Source organism: Myxine glutinosa, chromosome 1, assembly GCF_964187855.1.
Source record: "Myxine glutinosa chromosome 1, kmMyxGlut1.1, whole genome shotgun sequence".
Lineage (NCBI taxonomy): Eukaryota > Metazoa > Chordata > Myxini > Myxiniformes > Myxinidae > Myxine > Myxine glutinosa.
The window spans coordinates 7,246,690-7,262,213 of NC_136261.1; the positions used below are offsets into that span (position 1 = coordinate 7,246,690).

At 45.6% G+C, this 15,524-nt stretch overlaps 1 protein-coding gene across 1 annotated transcript in view; it reads right to left on the bottom strand.

The window, feature by feature from the left end:
- Positions 1-498: 498 nt before the first annotated feature.
- The window catches only part of FIBIN (fin bud initiation factor homolog), a 70,994-nt gene continuing 55,968 nt past the window's right edge, over positions 499-15,524 (bottom strand). The window contains exon 5 of the transcript XR_013623823.1: positions 499-1,067. The gene's annotated coding sequence lies outside the window, so the exon portion shown is untranslated. The remainder of the gene's footprint in view (positions 1,068-15,524) is intronic.

Here is a 15,524-nt window from a genome sequence, read left to right on the forward strand (position 1 = left end):
ATGAAGATGAACTTGAAGATGAAGATCTTGACGATGAAGTTGAGGATGAGGAAGTTTATGAGGGTGTTCAGGATGAGGTTGAAGATGAAGATGAACTTGAATATGAAGATCTTGACGATGATGTTGAGGATGAGGAAGTTAGAGGATGTTGAGGATGAGGTTGAAGATGAACTTGACAATGATGTTGCAGATGAAGTTGAGGATGAGAAAGTTGAAGATGAGGATGAGGAAGTTGATGAGGGTGTTCAGGATGAGGTTGAAGATGAGGAGGTTGAAGATGAAGATGAACTTGAAGATGAGGAAGTTGAGGATACGTACGCACGGTGTAGAAAGGAGGTTTGGGAATTCCGATATGAATATTGGGGAGGAAGGGGAAACGTGACGTCACACAATTCCACCACCTTGGTGTACGTAATAAGTAGATGACCCCAAATATATCCACGGATATATTGTACCCAGTGGGTCCAAGCAAGATGAATCGACAGCACACGTGACGTCAAGTTACAAGGAGGTTTTAATGAGTAAATGAAGGCATTTCATATCAAGCGTGTAACAAGTAGTAAATATACAGTAAACGGTAAAACATTTACCACATTCGGCATTTTAAGACGTTTCTACACCAATGAAACTTTGCTTTTCCTGTCTCGAGTTCATCATGCCATGTTTCTTGTCTCTTTGTGCAATTCACATGTTCCCTTTGCATCGGCAGATTCTTGAGCAGGTGAGCATTTGAAAGTGATGGAGGCGATTTGTGGAGTCATCTATTTACTATGTACGCAGTGAGTGGGTGAGGGGGGTTCAGCCCATGTACGCATGATGAGTCCAGGAGGGGGAAGGGTCGGGGTAAGGTGGGCGATCTGACCAATCACGATCGTTGATATATAATTCTATTTTATTTGGTCCACTGCAATATGACGTCATCGTCAGCTGTACTGGAAGTCCCCAGTCTCCCATCAGTACCGCACACCTCATCCGTAGTGTAGATGTTCATTCGGGGATTATTGATGGGCAGATGCCAACAGACGGGATGCCAGTTTAAGGCTGTACACGTTGATGAATCACCCAGCCTGCGAGACACCAGGATGGCGGTTTGTACCTCGGCCAAGATTCGAACCCAGGCTCGACATGGCAGTGCAGACGTGTACCAACCAACCAATGTTAGTGCTCAAATGGTCACGTGATTAATGTTCATCAGCACAAAGCCTCCATTTGATTGCTCAAGACTAAAGTCTTTACTGAAAGCAACCGGCTGTGCAAGTTTTCAAAACTGGTTCCATGTATGAGATGCAGTTCCTGTAACCAAGGTACGCTACTTACTACACCATGAGGACCGGACATAAGATTAATAGATTATTTCCCATAAAATTGTAGCCGTAGCCTGAGGGCAAAGCCGTCGAGAACGGTGTTTGTCTGTCCGTATATCCCTCACAAACGTCCACCAATCAGAGCTAGGGATCTGGTCACATGACAGGGGGACAGTGTTTAGTTACCATGACATTTACATACTTTACTAAAAGTAAATATAATAACCTTCCGTGGAACGTTTTGGGGTCCCGGCAGGTGTCGTAAGGTAGGTAGGAGGTTTCAGTGATTCCTCAATACAATTATGATTTCGAAATGCAATCGACAAGGATGTTGCTCCCAATTCCGGAAGTGAACAGATGACGATGGTTCAATGGTTTGATAATATAATGTCGTGTGTCTACCCTGTAGTGAACACCGCAGGCCGACAGATGTCCAAACGAGCTTTAGCTCCAAGGGGTTCAATCCAATGACGGACCTTCGTTATGCGCGCGGGGGGGGGGGGGGGGGGGGGGGGGGAGGGGGGAAGAGCCGTTAGCGCTTACCTGCACGGCTCCACCGGCCGTCTTCGCAACTACGATGATTAATTCAAAACCGACACAGGATTTAACTGTACAAAAATACCGGCTTTATTAAAGAAATGCCGGTAACAAAATAATGCACGATAAAAACTATGATTCCTAAATGGGACGTCCCCACACAGACCCGTATACAGCACAAAGGGAAGAATAACTGGAAAATAAAATGTGTTATTTTGTGGGCACTTAGCTCTGAGCGGCTCTTGAACTCCGTCGGGAATCGTCCAGGCCCCGAGCGCGCAATCCGGGCGCGGCACAGGCCCTGGCGGGAAGTAGGTCTCAGCGCACCCTCGCTCACTCAGCCGTGCTCATCCTCGTCATCCGCCTCACCAGCACTCACGTCTCTCAGCGCAAGAGAATTATGAACTGTGACTGTTCGTCGTGAAATCCCGAAGCAGAGAGAGCTTGTCGACAACCGTTCGTTATCAAAGCCAGAAAACCGAGAGAAAAACCAAGAGGAGACAACACGAACCAACACAAACCGCTTTCTATCAAATCAAATTGCGCAAGAGCGCTACAAAATGTTCACGTTCTCGTCATTGAATCCCCCTCACGCAAGAGAAGAGGACAAAATGTCAGGACTCAAGTCTTTTATTCCCCGGTCTTCCACCTCCTTTGATGACGTTCGCGCACTCCCCAATCAGCGGCCACCATCCCATCACTCCATGGTCCCGGACCAATCACTGCTCTCCGGGACGTGGCCTTACAGCCCTGCCTGCTTTATGTGGCGATGTCGCGGCTGGCAGTGCCAGCAGTATTGTTCAACGTCTTGTTCCGGTTGCTTTTATTTCGTGTTATAAATGCGTGATTTCTTACTATGTGTGTGTGCTGCGTTGTCATAAGGAACAGAGGAAAAATAACAGAGCCCATTACATACAGGGGATTAATTACCCATAATCCCTAACTAATTAACATAACCCCACCTCTCGTGATGGGAATGAAGAAACACTCTTACACGACATCCGGTCTAAACGAATTTCCTACTTATGTACGTAGGGGTTCTTCTTCTTCATCGGGACATATGGAGCATGGTAATCTATACAATTATATCTGAACTAAGGTATTGCCTACCTCCCACAAACGTAACAATAATATCTCAATGCAATCGTGATTTAATGTTATATTTTGATATACTAGGGCATTGCCCGTACGTGGGTGCCCGTTCCTTGCCAAAAAAAAAAAAAAACGCTACCCGTACGCTCTACCCCGCCCGTACGCCCGTAAACAAAAAAAACAACGCTCTTCGCTTCCGCCCTTCGCTCTGACTGAATTGGGAGAAATAATGCGCATAAGAAATCGAATTACGTACCGTAATGGCGGTCAGCTCGTAACGCGCTCAGCTCCGCTCGTCTCACATCGGCCACGCCTACGCAACAAAGCGTTCTGTGATTGGCTGCCGGAAGTGAAGTCTTCACTGTCCGGAAGTTCGCAAATCGCAGTTACGATGAATCGTTTTAATTTAATCGCAGTTTGAATTCGTTTTAAAACATAGTTTAACGGCAACATAGTTTTCCAACGTGAAATAAATGAATACGCTGTCAAATGTGCCGTCCGAGGCAGAGTCTGATCGCCACGTTCGGCACACGTGATAGCTCGCTGCTCTCTGATTGGTTGAAGCGTTTTTTGGACATAGCTCGGTAAGTACTTCTCCGATTAATTTAAAACCTTGAAAAGGCACATCCTCGGGTCCCCAGCAATATACCTGGCAAGTTTCAAGTATATCGGACCCGTGGTTGTCGAGAAACAGCGGTCACAGACAAACACACAGACACACAGACACACAGAGATTACTGGAATTATAGATAGATTAACACCATCGTATTAATTTGTGATTGGAATGATGATTGATGATGTTTGGAATGAAAATAGAGATATTGAGTTTCAAGAAGAATGAGGAAATGATGTCAGGGTTTCCATCTGTGACATTCGCGGATTCCCCATTTGCAGTTTCGCCATTTACTGGATATAGCAGCATTCAGACTGGGTACGTTTTTTGTCCAAGTCCTTCACGAACCTGCAGTCCATGCCTGACGTTCGACTGAAGGTGGCACAGGAATGTGGAATTTATTGAAAAAATTTAATACTTTCATTATTTACTAACTGGTAACAGGTATTCCCACCCAGGTCATACTGTCCTCTTATTAGAAACATGAGAAAGAAACAAAGAAAAAAAAACCAAAGAAACATAAAACTGTTATTAGAAACAAAGACTGGACTTTGATATCCCTCGTAATTGCAGATGTTTGTCTGAAGAATCAAATAATGGAGTCAGAGGTGCATTGCATACTTCACACAGGAAATTTCACCCACGGTTTGCACAATACTTCCTCGTATTGAAGAATAAAACGTTTTTTTGCAAAGACACGATTGTTTGAAGGGTATTTTTGTCTTGCATGAGAGAATTTGATGAATTCATGAAGTCAAGATGCTCATGAACAAGGTTGCTTTGAAAATATGTCACCCTTTTTTTTGTATACAGAATCGAGACTCGTGAAAGAGCTAACATTTATCACACAAAAAAATCAAGCAGACACACAAAGTATATAATAAGGCGATCGGTAGACAAGATGGGGAGAAAATGGGAAGCACACAAACACATTTGAGAGCAGGGACATCGGGAGATCTGTGGGAGGGAGAGGGCTTGGGGGGAGGAGGCGTGGGGGGAGAAGGCGTGGGAAGGGGGTGGGGGGGAGAAGTATAAAACACAAGGACACTGCAAGGACTTCCAGGAAAGAAGTCGGTATTTCAAAAAAGTGGATCTGGGGTGAAATTAGCGGGGGTAGAAAAGATCAAGGTTTTGGATGGGGGAAGATAAGAGATGGTGGTCAACAGCTGTTTTAAAGACCTGGAGGGAGGAGTGGGTTGGAAGGGAGTGGGGGAGTTTGTTCCAGTGGCAGGAGAAAAGAGGAATGAAGGAGTGAAGGTGAGCAGAGAGTCTTGATTTTGGCAGTTTAACCATAAGAGGGTTGCTGGCAGATCTTGTGCGACCTGTAGGAATATTTGGGGGAGAGAGCCCAAAAGAGAGCTGGGGGAGCAAGGCCAGAGAGGAGTCGGTAGAAGACAGAAAGTCCACCAACCTGCCTGCGGTGAGTGAGTGAAAGGCCCTTGGAGTTAGCTTCATCGCAGGAGATTCCAATGATTCTGAAAGCTTTGGTTTCAACAGCGTGAAGCTGAGATAGGTGTGAGGCAGGAGCACCGGCCCAGAGGGGGGAACAGTATTCCATTGAGCTGCGGATGAAAGCCTTGTATGTGGTGAGGAGCTCAGGTGTGCCAAGGAAGGACTTCGCACAACGGAGGATGCCCAGTCGGTGACTGGCTTTGGAGGCCAGATTTGAAATGTGGTTTTCCCAGGAAAGATCATGGCAGATAGTGAGACCCAAAAGCTTAAGTGACAGAACTTCTTGGAGAGGATTATTCAGAAAGTGGATGGGAGGGTTGTCCAGTCAGTCTTTTCGGAGAGACATCGTAAGAGTGTGAGATTTGTCAGGATTGAAAGACATGTTCCACTTGTTTGCCCAGTCTGTGATTTTGTCCAGGTCTGCAGAGAGTGAGGAGGCTGCAGACTGCCGATCTGAGGGATGAGGAATGGAGCGGCAGAGAGTGGAGTCATCCTCAAAGAGATGGAGAGGACTTAGGATTCGGTCGGAATCATGGCAGTTGGTCATTCATTGGATCAACGTTGGGATGAGGTCGGAATCGTGGCAATAGGTCATTCATTGGATAAACGTTGGGATGAGGTCGGAATCGTGGCAGTTGGTCATTCATTGGATCAATGTTGGGATTAGGTCGGAATCGTGGCAGTTGGTCATTCATTGGATCAATGTTGGGATGAGGTCGGAATCATGGCAGTAGGTCATTCATTGGATAAACGTTGGGATTAGGTCGGAATCATGGCAGTTGGTCATTCATTGGATCAATGTTGGGTTGAGGTCGGAATCATGGCAGTTGTTCATTCATTGGATCAATGTTGGGCTTGGGTCAGAATCATGGCAGTTGGTCATTCATTGGATAAACGTTGGGATTAGGTCGGAATCATGGCAGTTGGTCATTCATTGGATCAATGTTGGGTTGAGGTCGGAATCATGGCAGTTGTTCATTCATTGGATCAACGTTGGGATTAGGTCAGAATCATGGCAGTTGGTCATTCATTGGATCAATGTTGGGATTAGGTCGGAATCGTGGCAGTTGGTCATTCATTGGATCAATGTTGGGATTAGGTCGGAATCGTGGCAGTTGGTCATTCATTGGATCAATGTTGGGATTATGTTGGAATCGTGGCAGTTGGTCATTCATTGGTTCAATGTTGGGATTAGGTCAGAATCGTGGCAGAAGGTCATTCATTGGATAAACGTTGGGATGAGGTCGGAATCGTGGCAGTCGGTCATTCATTGGATCAATGTTGGGATTAGGTCGGAATCATGGCAGTTGGTCATTCATTGGATCAATGTTGGGATTATGTCGGAATCGTGGCAGTCGGTCATTCATTGGATCAATGTTGGGATTAGGTCGGAATCATGGCAGTAGGTCATTCATTGGATCAATGTTGGGATTATGTCGGAATCGTGGCAGTCGGTCATTCATTGGATCAATGTTGGGATTAGGTCGGAATCATGACAGTAGGTCATTCATTGGATCAATGTTGGGATTAGGTCGGAATCGTGGCAGTCGGTCATTCATTGGATCAATGTTGGGATTAGGTCGGAATCATGATAGTAGGTCATTCATTGGATCAATGTTGGGATTAGGTCGGAATCGTGGCAGTCGGTCATTCATTGGATCAATGTTGGGCTTGGGTCAGAATCATGGCAGTTGGTCATTCATTGGATCAATGTTGGGATGAGGTCGGAATCATGGCAGTTGGTCATTCATTGGATAAACGTTGGGATTAGGTCGGAATCATGGCAGTTGGTCATTCATTGGATCAATGTTGGGTTGAGGTCGGAATCATGGCAGTTGTTCATTCATTGGATCAACGTTGGGATTAGGTCAGATTCATGGCAGTTGGTCATTCATTGGATCAATGTTGGGATTAGGTCGGAATCATGGCAGTTGTTCATTCATTGGATCAACGTTGGGATTAGGTCAGAATCATGGCAGTTGGTCATTCATTGGATCAATGTTGGGATTAGGTCGGAATCGTGGCAGTTGGTCATTCATTGGATCAATGTTGGGATTAGGTCGGAATCGTGGCAGTTGGTCATTCATTGGATCAATGTTAGGATTAGGTCGGAATCGTGGCAGTTGTTCATTCATTGGATCAATGTTGGGATTAGGTCGGAATCATGACAGTAGGTCATTCATTGGATCAATGTTGGGATTATGTCGGAATCGTGGCAGTCGGTCATTCATTGGATCAATGTTGGGATTAGGTCGGAATCGTGGCAGTCGGTCATTCATTGGATCAATGTTGGGATTAGGTCGGAATCATGACAGTAGGTCATTCATTGGATCAATGTTGGGATTATGTCGGAATCGTGGCAGTCGGTCATTCATTGGATCAATGTTGGGATTATGTCGGAATCGTGGCAGTCGGTCATTCATTGGATCAATGTTGGGATTAGGTCGGAATCGTGGCAGTCAGTCATTCATTGGATCAATGTTAGGATTAGGTCGGAATCGTGGCAGTTGTTCATTCATTGGATCAATGTTGGGATTAGGTCGGAATCATGACAGTAGGTCATTCATTGGATCAATGTTGGGATTATGTCGGAATCGTGGCAGTCGGTCATTCATTGGATCAATGTTAGGATTAGGTCGGAATCGTGGCAGTCGGTCATTCATTGGATCAATGTTGGGATTAGGTCAGAATCATGACAGTAGGTCATTCATTGGATCAATGTTGGGATTATGTCGGAATCGTGGCAGTCGGTCATTCATTGGATCAATGTTGGGATTAGGTCGGAATCATGACAGTAGGTCATTCATTGGATCAATGTTGGGATGAGGTCGGAATCGTGGCAGTCGGTCATTCATTGGATCAATGTTGGGATTAGGTCGGAATCATGACAGTAGGTCATTCATTGGATCAATGTTGGGATTAGGTCGGAATCGTGGCAGTCGGTCATTCATTGGATAAACGTTCAGATGAGGTCGGAATCATGGCAGTTGGTCATTCATTGGATCAATGTTGGGATGAGGTCGGAATCATGGCAGTTGGTCATTCATTGGATAAACGTTGGGATTAGGTCGGAATCATGGCAGTTGGTCATTCATTGGATCAATGTTGGGATTAGGTCAGAATCATGGCAGTTGGTCATTCATTGGATCAATGTTGGGATTAGGTCGGAATCATGGCAGTTGGTCATTCATTGGATCAATGTTGGGATTAGGTCGGAATCGTGGCAGTTGGTCATTCATTGGATCAATGTTGGGATTAGGTCGGAATCGTGGCAGTTGGTCATTCATTGGATCAATGTTGGGATTAGGTCAGAATCATGGCAGTTGGTCATTCATTGGATCAATGTTGGGATGAGGTCGGAATCATGGCAGTTGGTCATTCATTGGATAAACGTTGGGATTAGGTCGGAATCATGGCAGTTGGTCATTCATTGGATCAATGTTGGGATTAGGTCAGAATCATGGCAGTTGGTCATTCATTGGATCAATGTTGGGATTAGGTCGGAATCATGGCAGTTGGTCATTCATTGGATCAATGTTGGGATTAGGTCGGAATCGTGGCAGTTGGTCATTCATTGGATCAATGTTGGGATTAGGTCGGAATCGTGGCAGTTGGTCATTCATTGGATCAATGTTGGGTTGAGGTCGGAATCATGGCAGTTGTTCATTCATTGGATCAATGTTGGGTTGAGGTCGGAATCATGGCAGTTGTTCATTCATTGGATCAATGTTGGGCTTGGGTCAGAATCATGGCAGTTGGTCATTCATTGGATCAATGTTGGGATGAGGTTGGAATCATGGCAGTTGGTCATTCATTGGATCAATGTTGGGATGAGGTCGGAATCATGGCAGTTGGTCATTCATTGGATAAACGTTGGGATTAGGTCGGAATCATGGCAGTTGGTCATTCATTGGATCAATGTTGGGTTGAGGTCGGAATCATGGCAGTTGTTCATTCATTGGATCAACGTTGGGATTAGGTCAGAATCATGGCAGTTGGTCATTCATTGGATCAATGTTGGGATTAGGTCGGAATCGTGGCAGTTGGTCATTCATTGGATCAACGTTGGGATTGGGTCGGAATCATGGCAGTAGGTCATTCATTGGATCAATGTTGGGATTAGGTCGGAATCGTGGCAGCAGGTCATTCATTGGATCAATGTTGGGATTGGGTCGGAATCATGGCAGTAGGTCATTCATTGGATCAACGTTGGGATTGGGTCGGAATCATGGCAGTAGGTCATTCATTGGATCAACGTTGGGATTGGGTCGGAATCATGGCAGTAGGTCATTCATTGGATCAATGTTGGGATTAGGTCGGAATCGTGGCAGCAGGTCATTCATTGGATAAACGTTGGGATGAGGTCGGAATCGTGGCAGTTGGTCATTCATTGGATCAACGTTGGGATTAGGTCGGAATCATGGCAGTACGTCATTCATTGGATAAACGTTGGGATGAGGTCGGAATCGTGGCAGTAGGTCATTCATTGGATAAACGTTGGGATGAGGTCGGAATCGTGGCAGTAGGTCATTCATTGGATAAACGTTGGGATGAGGTCGGAATCGTGGCAGTTGTTCATTCATTGGATAAACGTTGGGATTAGGTCGGAATCATGGCAGTTGGTCATTCATTGGATCAACGTTGGGATTAGGTCGGAATCATAGCAGTTGGTCATTCATTGGATCAATGTTGGGATGAGGTCGGAATCGTGGCAGTTGGTCATTCATTGGATCAATGTTGGGATGAGGTCGGAATCGTGGCAGTTGGTCACTCATTGGATCAATGTTGGGATGAGGTCGGGATCATGGCAGTTGGTTATTCATTGGATAAACGTTGGGATTAGGTCGGAATCATGGCAGTTGGTCATTCATTGGATAAACGTTGGGATTAGGTCGGAATCATGGCAGTTGGTCATTCATTGGATCAATGTTGGGTTGAGGTCGGAATCATGGCAGTTGTTCATTCATTGGATCAACGTTGGGATTAGGTCGGAATCATGGCAGTTGGTCATTCATTGGATCAATGTTGGGATTAGGTCGGAATCGTGGCAGTTGGTCATTCATTGGATCAATGTTGGGATTAGGTCGGAATCGTGGCAGTTGGTCATTCATTGGATCAATGTTGGGATTAGGTCGGAATCATGGCAGTTGGTCATTCATTGGATCAATGTTGGGATTAGGTCGGAATCGTGGCAGTTGGTCATTCATTGGATCAATGTTGGGATTAGGTCGGAATCGTGGCAGTTGGTCATTCATTGGATCAATGTTAGGATTAGGTCGGAATCATGGAATGTAGGTCATTCATTGGATAAACGTTGGGATGAGGTCGGAATCGTGGCAGTTGTTCATTCATTGGATCAATGTTGGGATTATGTCGGAATCGTGGCAGTTGGTCATTCATTGGATCAATGTTGGGATTATGTTGGAATCGTGGCAGTTGCTCATTCATTGGATCAATGTTGGGATTAGGTCAGAATCGTGGCAGAAGGTCATTAATTGGATAAACGTTGGGATGAGGTCGGAATCGTGGCAGTTGTTCATTCGTTGGATCAATGTTGGGATTAGGTCGGAATCATGGCAGTTGGTCATTCATTGGATCAATGTTGGGATTATGTCGGAATCGTGGCAGTCGGTCATTCATTGGATCAATGTTGGGATTAGGTCGGAATCATGACAGTAGGTCATTCATTGGATCAATGTTGGGATTAGGTCGGAATCGTGGCAGTCGGTCATTCATTGGATCAATGTTGGGATTAGGTCGGAATCGTGGCAGTCGGTCATTCATTGGATAAACGTTCAGATGAGGTCGGAATCGTGGCAGTTGGTCATTCATTGGATCAATGTTGGGCTTGGGTCAGAATCATGGCAGTTGGTCATTCATTGGATCAATGTTGGGATGAGGTCGGAATCATGGCAGTTGGTCATTCATTGGATCAATGTTGGGATGAGGTCGGAATCATGGCAGTTGGTCATTCATTGGATAAACGTTGGGATTAGGTCGGAATCATGGCAGTTGGTCATTCATTGGATCAATGTTGAGATTAGGTCAGAATCATGGCAGTTGGTCATTCATTGGATCAATGTTGGGATTAGGTCGGAATCATGGCAGTTGGTCATTCATTGGATCAATGTTGGGATTAGGTCGGAATCGTGGCAGTTGGTCATTCATTGGATCAATGTTGGGATTAGGTCGGAATCGTGGCAGTTGGTCATTCATTGGATCAATGTTGGGATGAGGTCGAAATCATGGCAGTTGGTCATTCATTGGATAAACGTTGGGATTAGGTCGGAATCATGGCAGTTGGTCATTCATTGGATCAATGTTGGGTTGAGGTCGGAATCATGGCAGTTGTTCATTCATTGGATCAATGTTGGGATGAGGTCGGAATCATGGCAGTTGGTCATTCATTGGATCAATGTTGGGATGAGGTCGGAATCATGGCAGTTGGTCATTCATTGGATAAACGTTGGGATTAGGTCGGAATCATGGCAGTTGGTCATTCATTGGATCAATGTTGGGTTGTGGTCGGAATCATGGCAGTTGTTCATTCATTGGATCAACGTTGGGATTAGGTCAGAATCATGGCAGTTGGTCATTCATTGGATCAATGTTGGGATTAGGTCGGAATCGTGGCAGTTGGTCATTCATTGGATCAACGTTGGGATTGGGTCGGAATCATGGCAGTAGGTCATTCATTGGATCAATGTTGGGATTAGGTCGGAATCGTGGCAGCAGGTCATTCCTTGGATAAACGTTGGGATGAGGTCGGAATCGTGGCAGTTGGTCATTCATTGGATCAACGTTGGGATTAGGTCGGAATCATGGCAGTAGGTCATTTATTGGATAAACGTTGGGATGAGGTCGGAATCGTGGCAGTAGGTCATTCATTGGATAAACGTTGGGATGATGTCAGAATCATGGCAGTAGGTCATTCATTGGATTAACGTTGGGATGAGGTCGGAATCGTGGCAGTTGGTCATTCATTGGATCAATGTTGGGATTAGATCGGAATCATGGCAGTTGGTCATTCATTGGATAAACGTTGGGATGAGGTCGGAATCGTGGCAGTTGGTCATTCATTGGATAAACGTTGGGATGAGGTCGGAATCGTGGCAGTTGTTCATTCATTGGATAAACGTTGGGATTAGGTCGGAATCATGGCAGTTGGTCATTCATTGAATCAACGTTGGGATTAGGTCGGAATCATGGCAGTTGGTCATTCATTGGATCAATGTTGGGATGAGGTCGGAATCGTGGCAGTTGGTCATTCATTGGATCAATGTTGGGATGAGGTCGGAATCGTGGCAGTTGGTCATTCATTGGATCAATGTTGGGATTAGGTCGGAATCATGGCAGTTGGTTATTCATTGGATAAACGTTGGGATGAGGTCGGAATCGTGGCAGTTGGTCATTCATTGGATCAATGTTGGGATTAGGTCGGAATCATGGCAGTTGGTTATTCATTGGATCAATGTTGGGATGAGGTCGGAATCGTGGCAGTTGGTTATTCATTGGATAAACGTTGGGATGAGGTCGGAATCGTGGCAGTTGGTCATTCATTGGATCAATGTTGGGATTAGGTCGGAATCATGGCAGTTGGTTATTCATTGGATAAACGTTGGGATGAGGTCGGAATCGTGGCAGTTGGTCATTCATTGGATCAATGTTGGGATGAGGTCGGAATTGTGGCAGTTGGTCATTCATTGGATCAATGTTGGGATGAGGTCGGAATTGTGGCAGTTGGTCATTCATTGGATCAATGTTGGGATGAGGTCGGAATTGTGGCAGTTGGTCATTCATTGGATCAATGTTGGGATTAGGTCGGAATTGTGGCAGTTGGTCATTCATTGGATCAATGTTGGGATGAGGTCGGAATTGTGGCAGTTGGTCATTCATTGGATCAATGTTGGGATGAGGTCGGAATTGTGGCAGTTGGTCATTCATTGGATCAATGTTGGGATGAGGTCGGAATTGTGGCAGTTGGTCATTCATTGGATCAATGTTGGGATTAGGTCGGAATCGTGGCAGTTGGTCATTCATTGGATCAATGTTGGGATGAGGTCGGAATTGTGGCAGTTGGTCATTCATTGGATCAATGTTGGGATTAGGTCGGAATCGTGGCAGTTGGTCATTCATTGGATCAATGTTGGGATTAGGTCGGAATCGTGGCAGTTGGTCATTCATTGGATCAATGTTGGGATTAGGTCGGAATCATGGAAGTTGGTCATTCATTGGATCAACGTTGGGATGAGGTCGGAATTGTGGCAGTTGGTCATTCATTGGATCAATGTTGGGCTTGGGTCAGAATCATGGCTGTTGGTCATTCATTGGATCAATGTTGGGATGAGGTCGGAATTGTGGCAGTTGGTCATTCATTGGATCAATGTTGGATTTTAGACGGAAATATGTGGTTGACCTTAAGGATACTGATGATGTTTCACCAATGTCGGGTGTTAATCCACCAATGAGGGACCAACGTTTGGACAGTGGACCACTGGACCAACTTTCGCCCGATTATCAAATGGCCCAATATAATGATGACTGTGGGATCACCGGAGCTCTGCCAATTGGTGAGGATGACCACCTTGTCTCAGCTGAGACCCCATCACTGCCCTATCACCCCAAAAGGAATTATTGGTGAACCTTAAATGGCAAATTAATACATTCATCTTTATTCTACAGTCTACTCCCGTCAACATCTCCCTCAATTATCGAGTCAGGAAACTGTAAACCTGCACTGACTTCCACCGACATCATTGGTGACCTTGATCTTTGTACGTCGTGGTAGTTGTAGCACAAGCTCTTAGGCTTCACCAGAGGCCTAAATGGAAAAGTATTCAGTTGATTGGTCATCCATGGTGAAAGGGTTCTCATTAGAGAAGCAAGATGAAGTGTGGTGTTGCATACGAGGTTGCTATTCACATTCACATCATATATTCATCAATTCACAATTCACGTACATTCACACCGTACGTGAAAACACAGTCATGGCGGAGTTTGTTGTGACATTATTGTGGAAATATAACCAACTAAAAGGGCACTCAATCGAGCGCATACCTCAGTCAAGCTAAACTGTTTTTTGTTTGTTTCTTTTTATTTTTGTAAAAACAGTCAAGGCTCGTGAAAGAGCTAACACATTGAACTTGAAAACATGCACGGACACAAAAAAACGATACAATAAAGGGAGCGGGAGACTAGAGGGGGAGAGAGAGGAAAACATACAAGCACAACAGTGGAGAACAGGGACATCGGTAGATCTGTGGAAGAGAGAGGGCTGGGGGGAGGGAGGAGGGGTACACGGAATAAAGCAAATGAACACTACTAGGAATTTCAGTAATGAAGTCGCAATTTGAAGGAGGGGGATTCGGAGTGTATTAGCGTGGGGCGGGGGGAAGGGGGGTGGTGGGGGGGGGGGGAGGGGTAGAAAAGATCATGGTTTTGGATGGGGGAAGATAAGAGATGGTGGTGAACAGCTGTTTTAAAAACCTGGAGGAGGGAGTGGGATTGAAGAGAGTGAGGGAGTTTATTCCAGAGGCGGGAGAAAAGAGGAATGAAGGAGTGAAGGTGAGCAGAGACTCTTGATTTTGGCAGTTTCACCAGAAGAGGGTTGCTGGCAGATCTTGTGCGAGCTGTAGGAATATTTGGGGGACAGAGCCCAGAGAGAGCTGGGGAAGGAAGGCCGGAGAGGAGTCGGTAGAAGACAGAAAGACCACCAACCTGCCTGTGGTGATTAAGTGAAAGGCCCTCAGAATCAGCTTCATCGCAGGAGATTCCAATGATTCTGAAAGTTTTGGTTTCAACAGCGTGAAGCCGAGCTAGGTGTGAGGCAGGAGCACCAGCCCAGAGGGGAGAGCAGTACTCCATTGAGCTGCGGATGAAAGCCTTGTATGTGGTGAGGAGCTCAGGTGTGCCAAGGAAGGACTTCGCACGACGGAGGATGCCCAGTCGGCGACTGGCTTTGGAGGCCAGCTTGGAAATGTGGTTTTTCCAGGAAAGATCATGGCAGATAGTGAGACCAAAAAGCTTGAGCGACAGAACTTCTTGGAGAGGATTATTCAGAAAGTAGATGGGAGGGTTGTCCAGTCGGTCTTTTCGGAGAGACAAAGTGAGGGTGTGAGATTTCTCAGGATTGAAAGACATGTTCCACTTGTTTGACCAGTTTGTAATTAACGTTACGTCCATTCACGGCAAAGAGATTTGTCGGGATTGAAAGTTTACGATTTGTATCCACTGATAGGCTGGATCTGGATCCGGACCTGAACCAAAATCGAATCGGCTTGTTCTTGTCACCCAACCGACTCATCATCCACCGAGTTTTGTCTTAACTCGTTCACAACGTTTTGAGATATCATGCCATACCTGTGTATTATTTTCGCCCCATCCCTTAAAGGTGAAGAATCACTTGAAATTTAGAGGAATCCCGACATCCGTGAGGTAAGTTTTACTTGCAGAACTGAGCGAAGATCTACTGTAATCTATGTAACTCACAAGGGTTGGAGGTGTGCTCATTTACCAAGCAGCTAGCT